An 18193-nucleotide genomic window follows, 5' to 3' on the forward strand; every position below is an offset into this window, starting at 1 on the left:
CAACAAATACGGAAAAATTGTCTAAAAATATTAATTTCTTCACCCTCAACTGGGCACTTTTCTACAGGGAGGGGCCTCTTTGTTCGCCGATATTTTCGAAAGTCATCCTCTCTTTTCGATTGTCGAGCCTTAATTTAAACCTACGTCACTTCCGGTTTGGCGGTGGTCGTAACAGCAAAGACGTCACGTTTTTCCCCGTTCTTTTCCTCGCTCGGGGTACGGGTTCGAGCCTGCCTTCCTACTACCACTTTTATTTTCGCAACACACACCTCCAAACACCTAGGCAACGCCGGGGATTCATGCTAGTGCTTAAAAAACCTAAACGATATCAAAAACGCTTTCAGTTACGTCATCGCCACCAGAACGCAGGATTGTTTGTTACATTACTGGCATAAATCCATTTGTTTTGCGTCGGCAAACTGTACTTAATTCAATTAATAGTTCATGTGTTCGAACAAAGATATGTTAATCTAAATTTAAAAGTTAAAAATCGCAAGACTTTTTCTTGTCAACTTGATATATTGGTATTTGGACTTTTTCTTTTGGTATTTGGACTCTTTCTTGTCAACTTGATATATTGGTATTTGGACTTTTTCTTTTGGTATTTGGACTTTTTCTTGTCAACTTGATATATTGGTATTTGGACTTTTTCTTTTGGTATTTGGACTTTTTCTTGTCAACTTGATATATTGGTATTTGGACTTTTTCTTTTGGTATTTGGACTCTTTCTTGTCATCTTGATATATTGGTATTTGGACTTTTTCTTTTGGTATTTGGACTTTTTCTTGTCAACTTGATATATTGGTATTTGGACACGTAGCACATATACGATTTTGTTTTAGCCCGCAGAAATTGCTACTAAGGGTCAAAATCGAGAACGAAACAGTTGACTTTGGCAAAAACCGTTCTGTTTTTATTTTTTATTTGGCCTTTACTCAAAGTCTAAACAACGGCATTTTTAATTTAAAATTTGTATGTGTGTGGGCGTGGCTTGGAGTTTAAAAATGAGTTCGAAAAGCTATAGTTTTGGTTTCGACTCTTATCTAATAACACCAGTTTAATTTTTTTTTTTTTTACTTTTGATATCACTACTATATATTAGGTACAATATAATAATCAGCAAAGAATTATCTCTAAAATAATAAATACATAATCTGCATGAATTAAAATATCATTTAAATATACCTTACGACCAGGCGACGCCGGAAGTCCCATCTCATCCGTGACGAATTGAACCGCGATCGATTACGTCTTGGATTACTCCGACGAAAGGCAAATGATGTTCATTTCAACCGGCAAGGTGAGCTGCGATACTCACTCAGAAGGAGTGTATTTTAAATCCAGTGTAAGTCAGCAACGTAAGTTATAAAATTTGATGCATGAATAGTTCTATAAAATTTGCAACACATGGGTGGTTCTAGAGGGAGAAGGTTCAATCCTCAGTGCGGGCGACCAAAAATACAATTATAAATTACTAAGAACTTCTAACCAGCCATGTGTTACGAAACGCCCACATGCTACCTCCCTTGTAGATGAAACAACGAGTGCTGTTCGAAATTCTGTCTAGTTTCCCAAGTTCGACAGAAAAATTCCGAGTTCGACAAGATCACTTGAAGTAGGTCGTTGATTACATCGACCGAAACGTTGTTTAAATAACAGCCAAAATAAGAATCATAGTCTGTAAAATCTAAATAATACAGACCAGATTCCTTAGTTCGGTGCAGCTTATCATGCAAAATTTCAAACAGATCGGCTAGTAGTTTCCAATAAAAATTGTAACGGACAGACAGATAGAATAACAAAGATATATTATACAGTGTGGAACTATAAACTTGTCGCAATTGAAAAGACGACATGATTCCATTTCCGTTTGTATGAAAACCGTTTTTCTCTGTTTGTTGCAGACCATCTACTAGTTGGCTAGGTGTGTACAAATACCAAAAGCGATAGAAACCTTTTATCATGTCTAGAAGTGACACGATGTTCAACGAGCAAGATCGGAGATGCGCTGCTGTGATACTCTTGCTTTCTAGCGATCTAAGTTATAACAACAGGATCATTGCCAGCACCCTCACAATACAAATCTGGCCGATTCAACGCTTGAGGACAGAGCTTAACGAAGTTTCCGGCCATGGTTATTGTCTTTGGTGTGGTTTCAAGTAAGGGTCACATCTTGCCACCTCACATCTTAGAAATGGGTTTGAAAGTCAACACCAAAGTGTACCTGAATATGCTGAAGGGGGGTGATTTCCTGGTGCAATCACGTGGCCGCTGGCAGACCCTGCGTGTGGCAGCAGGACTCGGCGCCGGCCCACAAGTCCAAAGAAACCCAGGCTTGGCTTTAGAAGGAGTGCTAGGACTTAGTACCCTTCTTTAACTGCCCCCCTACTCTATGACCTAAATCCGATGGACTACTTCGTTTGGGCATTTGGAGAACATCACCAACATGATCTCCCACAACACCAAAGCCAGCCTGATCGCCATTATCCGCCGAGTATTTGTCGAGCTTACGCAGGCGCTTGTGGAAAAGTCATGCTCTCAGTTACAGAAACGTATGGAGGTGGTGATTTAGGTTGAAGGTGGCTACATTGAAAAGATGTCAGCTCTACTACATAATCAAGTTATCTGAATTGATTTTTCCAATAAAAGTTTTTAAATAAAGCTGTAGTGTTGTTTTCTTAAGGACGACAACTTTATCGTTACATCCGTTAGATTTTCCATCTCTTCAGGCCATTAAACTTATTATTTGAACTATTGTGATGTCATGTTATTCTCAAGTCAGTTTACTAAAGTATTCCAAACGAATTTACTTGCTGTCAATGCTCAATTAAGGAGATTGTTAAGAGTCTGTTCCATTTGTTTTGGGTTTTTTTTTACTGACTTTCACCCTAAATAAGACATATCGCCACTTGGACTTAAAGAACTATTATTTCGAACAAAACCTAGAAAAGATTAACAAAATATAGGTTTTCGTACTATTTAAAACTTCTGCATATCGGTATAGTCAGGGAAGCAGGTAGCAGGAAGGGAATTCCAAGGTCCAACTGTTCGAGAGAAGAAGCCATCAGAGTAGAAAGCTTTCTGGCATTTACGGATCTCAATATTGAATAGGTCTAATTTTGTTGCTAAGCGGGTTTGTCGGGGATATGTACGTCACAGGGATACAACGTTGTGGCGATGGGACAGTGTGTGAGTTTAATTGACAAAGTGGGACCTATTAGATTGGAGACTTTTTTTTAGACCCTATCCAGGAAGAAGAGACCAGTGATAGATACACCAGCTCAGATGTGGCAAAAATACTCCATGCCTGGGCAAATGGTGACCTTTTAGAAGTAGAGCTATAGGGTACTCTCATGGGTGAGTAGTCTTCTAGCACGATAGAGGGAGACCACTTTTCTTTGCAGCAGCCTTCGCAAGGTCCTCGTTTTATTTGTTCCAGTTCATATGTAATGTGAATGTTAAGCCGATGAGTTTGAAGGAAGAATTAAGTATTCAATTTAAATATTGTTTAATCCCGATTCGTTCTTTCAGGTAGTGTGGTAAAAATTCGTTTATCGTAATGTCAGTCTCTAGCGTATCATAAATTTCCTCTTTTATGGGTTTTGTTTTGTCATCTCATACTTCAAGATATCACTTTCTTCTTTTCTCTTTTTGCGTGTGTAGTTATATATTATTAAATAAATAAAATACACATAAAACTATGGTGCATTATCTAAATCCGTTTGGTAATAAAAAAGAATAGATTAGTAGGTGTCACGAAAAAATTATGAAGTAAGCAGCGGAGAAAATAAGAGAAAAATACAAAGATTTCACATTGTGACTAATCGTATATGCAATGCTCTATGCTGCTTTATCGGATAGTATATAATTAGTAACATCTGATGAAAGATATTAACTAATAAGAGAAAAATACAAAGATATCTACTAGTTGTCCCGCCCCAGCACTGCCCGACAGTCTGTCTCCATTTATATTTACTCTTCTAGTGAGATTATCTATTCGGCCGTATTTGTTATGTTTGTTAGAGTACATTGTAGTGACCAAATTGCGTGACGAATCGTCACTAAACTTGGTCAAAATATTTGTCATGATTGAACTTAGAACTGAGTTAATTTTACGAAATTTAGGTCACGGTATAATCACCTTGACACACGGGTTCCCGCTGGATCACCGAAATTAAGCAACGTTGAACCCGTTCAGTACTAAATGGGTGACCATTTGGGACTTCCACTTATCTTGGCATGGTTTCTCGTCGTTCTGGACTTTTCCTTGCCACTGGACTCAAACATTGCTCAATCAGGAGAGGTGAGGTTGGGATTGCGCAAACGTTGCCTCAGAATTACACGCGCAGCTGTCCCTTCAGGGGGTATCCTTCGTCTTTCGAGACCGAACGTAGGCATTGTATTTATGTCAAAGGTCAAACTCAACATCACAAAACAAGTGAAAGTCTCCATCTCAGCAATAACGACGGTAACGTTCATAATTTGCTGCTTGACTCATATACGAGTCTCGCATCTTTATATGCCGTTGAGTTTAATCGTGAAATGTTAGGCCAATGTTGAAACCGTGAAGGAATTTTAAGTCCCTTCTAAATTCCATATTAGGATTTTATTTAACATTACAATAACGATCCCAGACACAAGGCATAATATTATTATATATTGTTTTAACATTTTGTAAGAGGACATAAAATTATAGGATGTTTTTGTTTCTAAGAATCAATTTTACCCGTCATTAAACAGCAATTATTTAATGTATGTGGAAATCCATCGTCTTTTGTAAGTTTACTAATTTACTCAAATTAATCGCCAATCTACATCACTTAAATTCATAAACAAATGTATATTAATTTCATCAACAAAGTCTCAACAGAATCTCATCAACAAAATTCCCTTCACTTTTTATTATCACTTAACGTTTATTATTCGCATAGATTGGTTTTATTGTGCAACAACTGTAATGGTTCGAAATTTGTCTGTAAATATTAATTGTTGTTTTTACATGTAGATAACGTGCAAACGCGACGCCATTTGTAATGCTGAAAGCTATTCCTGAAGAAACGCAACAAACCCAATTTAAGCGTGAAATATAATTTATTTGCCCGTTCAGTAATTTTCCTATTCGTATCATCTTTCGCAGAATAAACCCTATCGAATCTGTTTATATGCTACTTGCGATAGACAGGGGATACGAACATGTTATATTTAAATCTATTTAAAACAATCACTTCAGTCCCATTTATCTCAACCAATAAGAGCCTTAAATGTATCTCAGAAAAATAAAGTATGATATTTGAAATAGCCAATAAAAATGACCCTTACACTCCAAAAATAAGAGAATGTGGTGAATGAACCTTTTCTACACAAATGAATTAACCTTTTCCGTATTTAGATGGAAACTGCAAAGTGGCTAACAGACAATAACAAGAGCAAAATAAAAAATTAACTAATGATAATGCTAGAAAGAAATAATTCTTCTATGAGAATTAATTCGTGATGTACATGGGTAATAGTGGTAGAAGATTTGAGCTTGAGAATTTAAATTTCTCAAACTTATAAAGTAAGCTGATTTACTTATTTTACCGAACAATGTACTTACACATAAACAATAAATACAGTTAAATGTAACGTCGTCAATAACGATGCGTGTCAGTTATGGTTCCCGTAACCATGGCGTGTACTTCTGTAACATAGTTATGCTAATTCAGGGTGTTCTAATAAAATGAATACACTCTTTAAATGACCATGAAACCAACATTTATTATAAGGAAGAAAAGTTTCATACATCAAAATAGTGTGAACAAATATAGAACCCAGATAATTTTTGAAAGTGTTAAAATTATTGGCCACTGTGGTCAATTAACTGGTAACAACGCTCATTGATTGAATCGAAAACGTTCCTGGTCAGTTCAATTGGTATATTGACACATCTTCATTCAACTAATGCTTTCAACTAATTCATTGTAGCTTGTTTTGTATGTTAACCCTGTGTTTAACATGTCCCCCCGCAATAAAAAAGAGAAAAATCTAGATGGGGGGAACCGATGTGCGTGGACAGTACTCGATACTTCCTCTTTGCCCTTACTATCTGTTTCGCAGGTGACTATCAAGATATGGTCTTACGTCATGATGATAGTAGGAAAGTGCTCAATCATGCTGGAAGTGCCTTTCTTTATTCCTAAATATCTCTTGGAAACGTGGCATAGAGTATTCATGTAGCAAGTTGAGATAATTTAAACTGTGTATCCATTTTATTGGGACAACATGTATATTTTCGGTTAATTATACCACTGCGTTTGTCTTGATTATTTCTTTATGTAACAAAAGTTTAACTTCCTTAATAACAACTGATCGGATGTCGCTAACATTTTTTTTTGTTTGTTTGTTTTGTTTTTTTTTTGTTTTTTTGTTTTTTTTTTTGTTTTTTACGGTAAACATCACACATAACCAAAGAATAATCTCAGCGTCAAATAATTTAATTGTCAAAATCGATTACTTTTTTGTTTGAATATTGGCTGAAAAAGACGGACATCTGCTTTTTTTTTCAATCGCTTATGTTTGTTTTTTAGTGTCATCTGACAATCGCGTCAGACAGGCAACTAAATAACCCGGTGGTCATTTGTATTTTGGGTCATTATGAAAGAATCTGAAAATAGAGGAATATGGATGGAAATTTATTCTACACGAGAAAAATACGCAAACAGTATTTGTAGAAATCATATATATACGTATATATATATATATATATATATATATATATATATATATATATATATATATATATATAGTCTACAGAAGCTTTAAGTAAAAGAAAATGTATAAAATAAAATAAAGAATGCAGTTTAAATTCAGGGAAAAAATAAACTTAACTTATAGCAGACTTAGCACTTGCATAACCGTAACCCTAAAAAGTATTTTATTACAACAGAGTATTCAATTATATAAGGATGAAAAAAAGAAAATCTTTACTGCAATTAAATAGAAACTAGGGATTCATCAGTAGCCTACCATGTAGCTGTTTCGGAGATTTAAAAACAGGACAGGTATAAAATATACAGTGCGTGTGCTTTTGCAAATGTGTCAATCATAAATTATTTTGAGCTCAGTTTGGTTTGCTAAGTTATATTGAAGAGATTGACACTTGAGCAGTTTTTGCAAAATGCAAATGTTACGATCAATTTATTGTGAGAAACATCTGATTAACGAATCATTTCACAAAATGAACACGATACACTAAACTTAATGATCACCTTACACCCATCAACACTTATGCTCAAGTGGCTTTCTGGCTTTAATAAAGCGTGACTCTGGTGTGTTGTATAGGAACTTTCAGTTGACAACTCTATTTTCTTTGATTGCAGATTTTACAATTTTGCGTTCAGCTTGATTCGGCAATTCATACTGATGAAAAAAATGACAATCGTTTGCAAATTTCATATGATACGATCAATTTACCGAGAAAAACATTTGATGAAAGATTAATCTTACATAGTAGTTAACTGGTCACTTGATTCGAGCGATTTAAACTCTTAAACACATCCAAACACCCGGGAAACGCCGGGGTGAAATTATTATTATTATATATATATATATATATATATATATATATATATATATATATATATATAAGTGAACGTATTTGTCTTATTGTTGAAATACAGCCTAATGTTATGCGTATAATCGTGAAAATCGGGTTTTTATATTACGTTTTCTACTGGTAAGCCCCCAGGCGATATTCGTGAAATATATTTTTAATAATAAATGACAAAATTTAATCTTTGAAATACACCATGTATTTGTATACTATGATTCATATGTATTTAAATTTCGTCACCTTTACCGAACACTTATATATATATACTTGCAAGAACGAGGCAAAAATGCAAAGACGTCTACTTGCATTATTTAAAAAGAAAGTTTTTTGCATGGACGTCTATAACAGGATTAGACTCTCTGGTTCACAACGTCCTAGAATGTATGGTCTCCCCAAAATCCACAAGCAAGGTGTTTCATTGAGACCTATTTTATCAATGGTTGGTTCAACACAACATTCTTTGGCTCAGTGGCTTGTGGAAATTCTGCAACCTGTGCGCGAGTTATATACCACGCACTGTATCCCTGATTCTTTTCAGTTTGCTGATTATGTACGTGGGTTGGATTCTAATGCAGAGACATATTTTATGTGCTCATTTGATGCCTTCAATCTCTTTAACAACATACCGTTGGATGAGACTATACGCTTTACGATGGTCGCCTTACTGCTCCAAGTTTTTCTAAAGAGATTCTTATTGAACTCATTTTAATGTGCACAAAATCTGTGCAGTTTAGTTTTTGTGATATTATGTACTGTCCGTGGCCCCAACTTTAGCGGATATTTTCGTCGGGTCCAATGAATCCGTTCTGTTTAACTCTACAAAAAACCCCACTGCATATTTCAGATATGTTGACGACACTTTTGCTGTTTTTCCACAGTGAACCGTCGATATTTTTTGATAGGTTGAATTCTTTGCATGGAGCTTTAGAGTTCACTATGGAAAGTGAAAAGGACAATTCGCTTCCCTTCTTGGATGTTCTTGTCGAACGTTCAAGGGTGGGGGGCTTTCTCACTACAATTTATAGGAAGCCGACATTTACTGGCCTATATGTGAACTGGTTGTCTTTTTGTACCAAAATCACGCAAGGTCAGCTTAATTAATACTTTGGTACATAGAGCCCTGATGATTTGTTCACCTAACAGATTGGACGCCGAACTCGATAAGATCAGGGAAATATTCATCAATAATGGTTTTCCTGTTGATCTTATTGATGACTGTATTTTCAAAAAGGTTGCGGATTTTAAATCTCCTAAAAAGTTTGGACCTTTGAAATGCCCGGTTTACTGAAAATTACCGTGGATTGGGGAAAAGAGTAACAGAATTTCCAAACAGATTCGCAGAAGTATTTATGACTGCTTTTATTCTGTGTCCTTGGGTTTGGTATATACTACGAGACCTGCATTTCCTTCTTTTCGCAAGGATAGTTTGCCTTACATCCAAAATAGCAATATTGTATATCAATTCCAATGCCAGTCCGATGCTAGTTATGTTGGGCGAACATCCTTGGATCTTTTGACTCGTATAAACCAGCATGTTCCATCGAAGATCAGACAAGGGAGGATGGGGTCTGGTAGTCTCCCTCCTTCTGCAGCCTTGGACTCTGATATTGGCCAGCAGTTGGTTGACAACCCGTACTGTGCCGATAGATATAAAATAGAATGGTTCGAGGTGCTATATAGAGCGGACTCCAGAAATCACTTAAAGATTTTGGAGTCTGTCTCTATTGCGGTGCGGAAACCTTCTTTGTGTCGGCAGAAAGGAACATCTAACGTATTGTTTCTCTTTGGGGAAATTTGAATCTTTTCTCCCGTTTTCCCCCTTGTTGTGCCAATATTTTAATCGTTTTATAAACGTTAATAAACTTTATTTTAGTGTCCCCGTATTTTTGGCACATTCAATAGTTTCCCATCAGAATTCTTTACTTTCGACATAGTATTATTATTTTACTTTATCTCCAGTATACAATTTGTTTCAATTTGAGTCAGTTTATCTTCTGGCATGCTGTTATATTTTTAAAATGATCGTACAATCTGGTGGATTTTGTTTGCTTTCCTTTTGATATTGATTTTTGATTAAAAATTATGAATCGTTTTACTCAATATATATATATATATATATATATATATATATATATATATATATAAATGTTTAGAGATACAGAATTTATATATAGTTTTAAATCTCACTAGAGCTCTTTCAGCTATCATCTCATCAGGAGAAAATCGATAGTAAAGTTTAGTGGACAGCTATAAAAAATGGCCGGAGGTGTTTAAATGTAAGATACGCATCATAATCATTAATTTCCTCCATGAATTATTTGTCCGGTTGAGAGTTAGTAAGTAACTCAATTTATGTCCATGGACTTCAAGGAGTTCTGTGAGACTTAAATCAAATTATACATGTCACGACTACTTAGTACCACCCACGCTCAAACGGGAACATAGAACGCTTCGTCGACACTTTGAAATGAACACTAAAATAAAACATTTAGCACGTCTATAGAAACAGTTTCGACAGATCTACAGAATCACACCTACCTACCTCAAAGCGAGATTACAGACCGTTTAAGTAATAGCCAGAAAATGCCGACAACCTTTTCTTTGTATTTCTTTTGTGAAAGAAAAATTATTTTCTAACTAAACTTGTTCGAAGTTTCTTTTATGCCTCTTTTCCAAAGCCACAACATTGTCACCCCAGAGAACACCTTTGGTATTATAAACGAGAACCGATAATGGCCTGTCTGAGAACAACTGGTGAACAATAATAATAATAATAATAATAATAATAATTATTATTATTATTATTATTATTATTATTATTATTAAGCCAGTAACAGAAATTGAAAACGAGAATCACAAAATCCTATGAGACATCGACATACAAGCGGATAAACCCATTCAAGCAAGAAGACCGGATGTCGTAACAATTAACAAGAAAGAAAAGTTCTGGCAAATCGTAGACTTTGCTGTCTCTGCTGACCACATGATAAATACAAAAGAAAAAGAGAAACGAAGCAAATACACAGAGCTAGCCGGAGAGGTGAAAGGGATATGGATGGTGAAGAAAATCAAAATAATACTTGTAATTGTAGGAGCACAAGAAACAATTCCGAAAAACTTGGAGAAGAGTATGGTAGAAATGGGAATCAGAGGAATGGTTGGGAAGATACACCGAATATCAATAATGAAAACAGCTGAAATATTAAGGAAAGGCTTTGAATAGGAGATTAATACATGAGCCACATGCGCGAGCCAGACAAGCTACTGCAGAGGCAAAACACGAAAAGTTATATGGAACCAAGAACATTGGAGCTGCATATCTATAAATTCTCCATCCCCATCCCCATTACCCAATAACCGCCCCCTAAGAATGATGCCAAATAGTCGAGAAGGCTCAACAAGGATGGAAAGACTGAGGAGAGATTGCTGACCAGCTTCCGCTGAACAAATGCCAAGAGACCTGGTACTTTGAGGAGGCTTATTGCCACTCAAACTCCAGTGGAGACCAATCGTCCGTACTAGCGAGAACTCAATGGTTAGAGGCTGGTGTGATAATGCAAATTCATTTGCAAATGTTATCGAAAGAGGTGGAGAGTACTGAAAAACTGGGGAGACTTCATGTCACTCACCTTGTAGGGACAAAACCTTTATAACCCGTGTGAAACTCCTAGTAAGTAAATAATGATAATGATAATAATAATAATAATAATAATAATAATAATAATAATAATAATAATCTATCTATCTATTCTCTCTCTCTCTCTCTCTCTCTCTCTCTCTCTATATATATATATATATATATATATATATATATATATGTATATATATAAGTGAACATGTCTGTGTGTGTCTGTCTGTGTGTGTGTGTGTGTGTACATTTCCCTACGCAACAACTCTATCAATTTTTAATATACGGATTCGAAATTTGATATACAGGGTACTAAGATTTGGGAAAATCTATGTGATCACTTTTCGGCCAGAAATTTGGCTGTTAAGGGGTCAAAGTTCAACGATTTGACTTTTGAGAACTCTACCAAACTCCACCGACAATTTCGAGTCTAAACACTTGAAATTTTAGATATAGGTTCCTTGAACATAGATCTAAATTAATAACTTAATTTTAGCCCAAAACAATAAATGTTAAGGGGTCATAATAGGGCTCAACGTTTACAAAAATTGAATTCTGCGGTTTCTACCAAATTACTCAGACAATTTCTGGTTTAAACATTTGAAATTTTACATAAAGGGTATTCAAAGATAGGGCAAGTTTTTTTTTACATTTTAGTTACCAATATATAAATGTGTGCATGTATGTTTGTATGTCTGCCTAAAATTTTCTACAGAGGACGGATTTTACCAAGATCAGTATCGTTTTGAAGTCCGACATTTCATACGACAAATATCGATAAATTGGCTAAAAACATTAATATCTTCATCTTCAAATGGCCACTTTTCTACAGGAGGTGTCATTTTTTCGCCGATATTTTTTAACGTCATCCCCCCTTTCGATTGTCTAGCCTTAATTTAAACATAAGTCTGCTTCGATTTGGCGATGGTCGTAACAGCAAGGACATGGGTTTTGTTTTCCCGTCCTTGTCCTCCTTCGTGGTACGGGTTCGAGCCTGCGTTCCTACTACCACTTTTTTCTTTTTCTTTTTTTTTTTGCTCAACATACACATCCAAACACCCGGGCAACGCCGGGCTGAAATGCTAGTATATCTATAGCAGTGAATGAATGTGTGTGTCTGTGTGACAATAACTGTGTCAATTTAAAGTCTACAGACTCGAAATTTGATATACAGAGTACTGAGATATGGAAAAATCTTTGTAATCCGTATTCGGCCAGAAATTTGGCTGTTAAGGGGTCAAAGTTCAACGATTTGACCTTTGAGAACTCTACCAAACTCCTCCGACAATTTTGCATATAAATAATTGAAGTTTTATATATAGGTTTCTTGGACATGGATCTAACTTAATGATTGATTAGAGTCCAAAACAATAAATGTTAAGGGGGCATAATAGGGGTCAAAGTTAAAAAATTGACCGGCTTTTTTTTTTTTTTTTTTTTTTTTGCTCAACATACACCTCCAAACACTCGGGAAACGCCGGACTGAAATGCTTGTATATCTATAAAAGTGAAAGTGTATTCTGTGTGTGTGGGTGTGTGTGTGCGTGTGCGTGTGCGCGTGTGCGTGCGTGTGTCTGTCTGTCTGTCTTTGTACATTTCCTTACGCAATAACTCAGGTCAGAGTTAAAAACAAAACATTTGACCTCTATGGACTCTACCAAAATTTGAAATTTAACATAAAGGATAATCAGAGAAAGGGCAAGCTTTTTTTAATCGGTTTGGGTCGAAAATTTAAGCTTCCAAGAGGTAAAAGTTCAAAATATTTTACCTTTGCGGTGTCTAGCAAACTACTCACCGAATTTCGGGTGTAATCATTTAAAATTTACACATAACGGGTATTCAGACAGGCGGCAAGCATTTTAATTAGTTTTGGGGCGAAGATTTGGTTGCCAAAATGTCAAAGTTGAAAGAGTTGGCCTTTGCTGATTCTCCGAAATTTCTCCGACAATTTTGGGTCTAAAGACTTGACATTTTAGATGTCGGTAACTTGGACATTGGTAAAACTTTATATTTTGATTTGAGACCAAAATAGTAAATGTCAAGGGGTCAAAATTGGCATCTAATTTATAAAGAAAAAAAAATACGTCCGCATTCTCTACGAAATTACTCAATTTTGGGTCTGAATAGTTGAAATCTTACATAAAGTGTATTCACACGCATGGCAAGTCATGAACAGAACATATGGTCCGAGAAAAACCGGGCTGAACTGCTAATGCAACTATAAAAGTGAACGTGTTTGTCTGTGTATCTGTGTGTCTGTGTGTACATTTCTCTATGCATTAACTCTGTCAGATTTCAGTCTACAGACTCAAAATTTGATATACATGGTACTGAGATTTGGAAAAATCTATGTGATCCGTTTTCGATCAGAAATTTAGCTGCTAAGGGATCAACTTTCAACGATTTGATCTTTAAGATCTCTACCAAATTCCTTTGACAATTTAGGGTATGAACAATTGAAATTTTAGATATAGGTTCCTTGGACATGGATCTAACTTAATAACTTGATTTGAGTCCAAAAGAATAAATGTTAAGGGGTCATAATAGGGGTCAAATTTTTTTTAAAAAGTTGACCTTTTTTTTTGTTTGTTTTTTGCTCAACATACACACCCAAACACCCAGGCAACGCCGGACTGAAATGCTATTAATCTATATGTCTATAAAAGTGAAAGCGTCTGTCTGTCTGTCTGTCTGTGTACATTTCCATACACAAAATCTCTGTCAATTTTCAGTCTACAGGCTCGATATTTGATATACAGAGCATTGAGAGTTGGGCAAATCTTTGTAATCGGTTTTCGGCCAGATATTTGGCTGTTAAGAGGTCAAAGTTCAATGATTCGTCCTTTGAGAACTCTACTAAATTCCTCCGACAATTTTGAAATTTAAAGGTATAGGTTTCTTGGACATGGATCGAATTTAATAATTGATTTAAGCCCAACACAATAAATGTTAAGTGGTCATAATAGGGGTCAAAGTTTTAAAAAATTGACCGCTAGGGTCTCAACCAAATTACTCAGACAATTTCTGGTCTAAACATTTTAAATTTTACATAAAGGGTATTCAGAGATAGAGCAAGCTTTTTAATCGGTTTGGCTCGAAAATTTGAGCTACCAATATATTTACGTATGTATGTATGTATGTTTGCATGTCTGCCTAAAACTTTCGACTAAGGCAACGGATTTTAACAAGATCAGTATCGTTTTAAGCTCGACCTTAAAGGCGACAATATCGAAAAATTGGCTAAAAACATTAATTTCTTCTCCTATAACTGGGCACATTTCTACAGGGAAGGGTCGCTTTTTTAGCCGATAATGTCGAAAGTCATTCTCTCTTTTCGATTGTCTAGCCTTAATTTAAACCTACATCACTTCCGGTTTGGCTGTGGTCGTAACAGCAAAGACGTCACGTTTTTCCCCATTCTTTTCCTCCTTCACGGTACGGGTTCCCGCCTGCCTTCCTAATGCCACTTTTTTTTTCTTTTTTTTTTTTTTTTTGCTCAACATACACCTTCAAACACCCGGGCAACGCCGGGTTAAAATGCTAATAATAATAATAATAATATTTATTATTATTATTATTATTATTATTATTATTATTATTATTATTATTATCATCATTATTATTATTATTATTATTATTATTATTATTTAATATTTAATATTTAATATTTAATATTTGTTTTCACCTATACGTACGAGAACACCACAGGTTGTTGACAGAAAGAAATCTTTGCCGATTGTCTGTGTAAAAACTCCTAGTTAGTTCAAATCAGAATAATGGTGTTTGTTATAAATCCAGACGGTTTTATGTATTCCCTGCAAACAAATGGCAGTCTTAGAATGCGGTCGATTTTAAACTGAACGCTCACACAGACACACGCCACACGCCACACACCTAATTATTTACGCATGAGAAAAAGGAAAGATAGAAAGAACAAAAAGATAGAAATATAAATAGAAAACGATGGAAAAGAAGGAAATTGCCACAGCATAAAACACACTTGCAGAAAAAAATGTGGTACGTTATGGTGCATAACTGGTTGATATGTCGTAACAAAACACGACAAACGAAACGCCGTCGCAATAGTTCTTTCTCAAACTTAAGATAATTAAAACGACATTCTTATTCAGAATTTTGAAAATGGATAGTTTGATTATTTAGCCCCTTTGATTGTTTCAGCACGTGGCACAAGGCGTTGTTGCAAACAGCTTTGAGATACAGGCATCTTGCTGCTGACAGTTCAATTCTCACCAAAGGCGGCACTGATTAAAATAAAATAAACGATTATTTCCTTAAAGTTTCTAACCGGTGATGTCTGACAGAAAGAGAACAATATCTCTCTCGCTGGATTAAAAAAAGGAATGTGCAAAATTCGGTAATGTATGCCGAGTGCGACAAGATCAGTTTGAAGAAGGTCGAATGTCAAATCGGCCGTAATATTGTTAGAGTAATAACCACAATAGCACTTTTTCTAAAGTTTGTGTACACGTTTTATTCTTCAGCAAAAAGCTTACAATAATCTTTACATTTTAAAGCCGTCGATTTAGATTCAATTTTTGAGTAAAAAATAGTAGGGAGAAACGTTCGAAGCAGTAGCGATAGTGAATGTTATTTTTACGTATTGACGGACGTTCGAATGGATCAAAGACCAAGTCAATCGTTTCCTCAGAGACCTATTCATTTCGTATATCATGTGTAGTATAAAAACTCGTTTTAGCACGATTAATCGGAATCGGGAATCGGAACAATCGGAACTTGTGGAGTTATCAGAATCAAAAAGATGTTACCTATTTCCGATGCTAAAACGATTCCTTTAATTATCATTTTTTTTTTTATTTGATTTTCTTTCGGTAGTAGTAGTAATCAAATAATAAATATTTATTAGTTTGAAACTGCCAGGAAAACTAAAGTCTATAGATCACCCCCTCCCCCCCACGAATGTGTTTTTTTTTACGTTTGAAGAATTGTATGCACATTTAACATGAGTTTTTACGGTGATCGAGACAAAACAACAAATTAAATTAAATATTTACATTCATAAAGAATCAGAACAGGTATTAGTATCGGAATCGGGAATTTAGTAAGCAATCGGTAATTGTATCGGAATCGGGAAATATACTGGAATCGTGCCATCTATATATATAAAAGCCAAACGTCTGTGTGTATGTATGTATGTTTGTTTGTAACGCTAAAACTTTTGACAGACGCAACCAAACTTGACAAATTTGGTATCATATCGAAGCCCCATCAGCCGGATGACAAATACCGAAATTTCACGTCAAACGGACCACTAGAAGTTGGTCAACTGATCAGTTATCTTCGAGGGGGGCCCCCAAAAAACCTGTCATTATCTATATATATAAAAGATAAATGTTTGTTTGTAACGCTAAAACTTGAGATGAAAGATTCCTCTCCCCTAAGAATAAGACATATGTTCAATATCTGCTTTTGTTTTTTCATTGTTTATACGGTCCCGAGCAACGCCGGGTAGCCCTGCTAGTCTATATATATAAAAGCTAAACGTCTGTGTGTATGCATGTTTGTTTGTAACGCTAAAACTTTTGAAAGACGGAACCAAACTTGACAAATTTGGTATCATATCGAAGTCCCATCACCCGGATGACAAATATCGAAATTTCACGTCAAACGGACCACTAGAAGTTGGTCAACTGATCAGTTATCTTCGAGGGGGGCCCCAAAAAAACCTGTGATTATCTCTCTATATATAAAAGACAGATGTTTGTTTGTAACGCTAAAACTTGAGATGAAAGATTCCTCTCCCCTAAGAATAAAACATATGTTCAATATCTGCTTTTGTTTTTTCATTGTTTATACGGTCCCGAGCAACGCCGGGTAGCCCTGCTAGTTACTAATAAAAACCAAAACACAGCGTTTTATTTTCATTTTCTTTTTTCTTACGTCATAAATAACGCAAGTATATATGCCTTACAAAGTGACGTTCGTCCCTTGCCGAAAGACCCTCGACAACTACTGTGGGGGTCAAAAGTGGTTGCAAGATGTATATACTGATAAACTTGTGCTTCAATATTTTCCAATATAATAGCTATGTTACTCACTGTTTAATATGCAAATATATGCAGTAAATTCCTAAAAACGGAAACCAAATAATCATATTCTGGAGGAAAATATGGATTTTTAAAAAGTCAGGAAGAAATATGGGTCATAAGAGTTTGCAATACAAATTTATTTCAAAATAAATAACATTTTTAAACATAATTTTATTTGAAACAATCTGTCAGTATGATAATAGTACCATATATTGATAACATATTACAAGGAAAACACAGTTATTATTCAAATACCAATTAACAAAACAATACAGTTTTTTTTTTAATTAAAGCCTTTACGCGCTTTCCTCCATTCTTAATCAAATCCATCAGCCTCCTATCAACAGATAATGTTAATTTATGCATTTGTTGAGGTGTGATTTCCTTTCCTAAATGTCTTTTTTACTGCTGAATGTATGCCCGTTTTTGTAAACCTTCCTCTTCAGAATCGACCAGAGGTTCTCTATCGGATTCAAATCCAGGCTCTGAGGTGGCCTATCCATCATACATTCACCAAAGATCCCCTCGGCTGAAAGCCAAGCTTTTGTTAACCGAAAAGCATAGCTTGGGTTGTCTTTTTGAATAATGAGATTCTGGTTGATAGCATCATTTTGTGATTCCAATGAGGACAATAAATTCTGTTCCAAAAATTGCAGTAGTTCACAGAATTCATTTTGACACCTTCAGGGACAATAAAAGGGCCAAGAATCTCACTACCAACAATCCAAGCCCAAATCATCACTAAATGACGAAAAGTTTCATAGTTCGATGATCTCGCTTCAAACGTTTTTAAATGTCTAATGTAGACTTCTTTGCAGCAAGTAATTTAACAATTTCACCCTCTCAGCATCTTCTCGTTAGCCATTATTAATAAATTCTGGTTACCTGCATAAATTTTTGGCTCAC

This window comes from Euprymna scolopes, chromosome 6 (genome assembly GCF_053919585.1).
Source record: "Euprymna scolopes isolate OS-2025 chromosome 6, ASM5391958v1, whole genome shotgun sequence".
In the NCBI taxonomy this organism is placed as follows: domain Eukaryota; kingdom Metazoa; phylum Mollusca; class Cephalopoda; order Sepiida; family Sepiolidae; genus Euprymna; species Euprymna scolopes.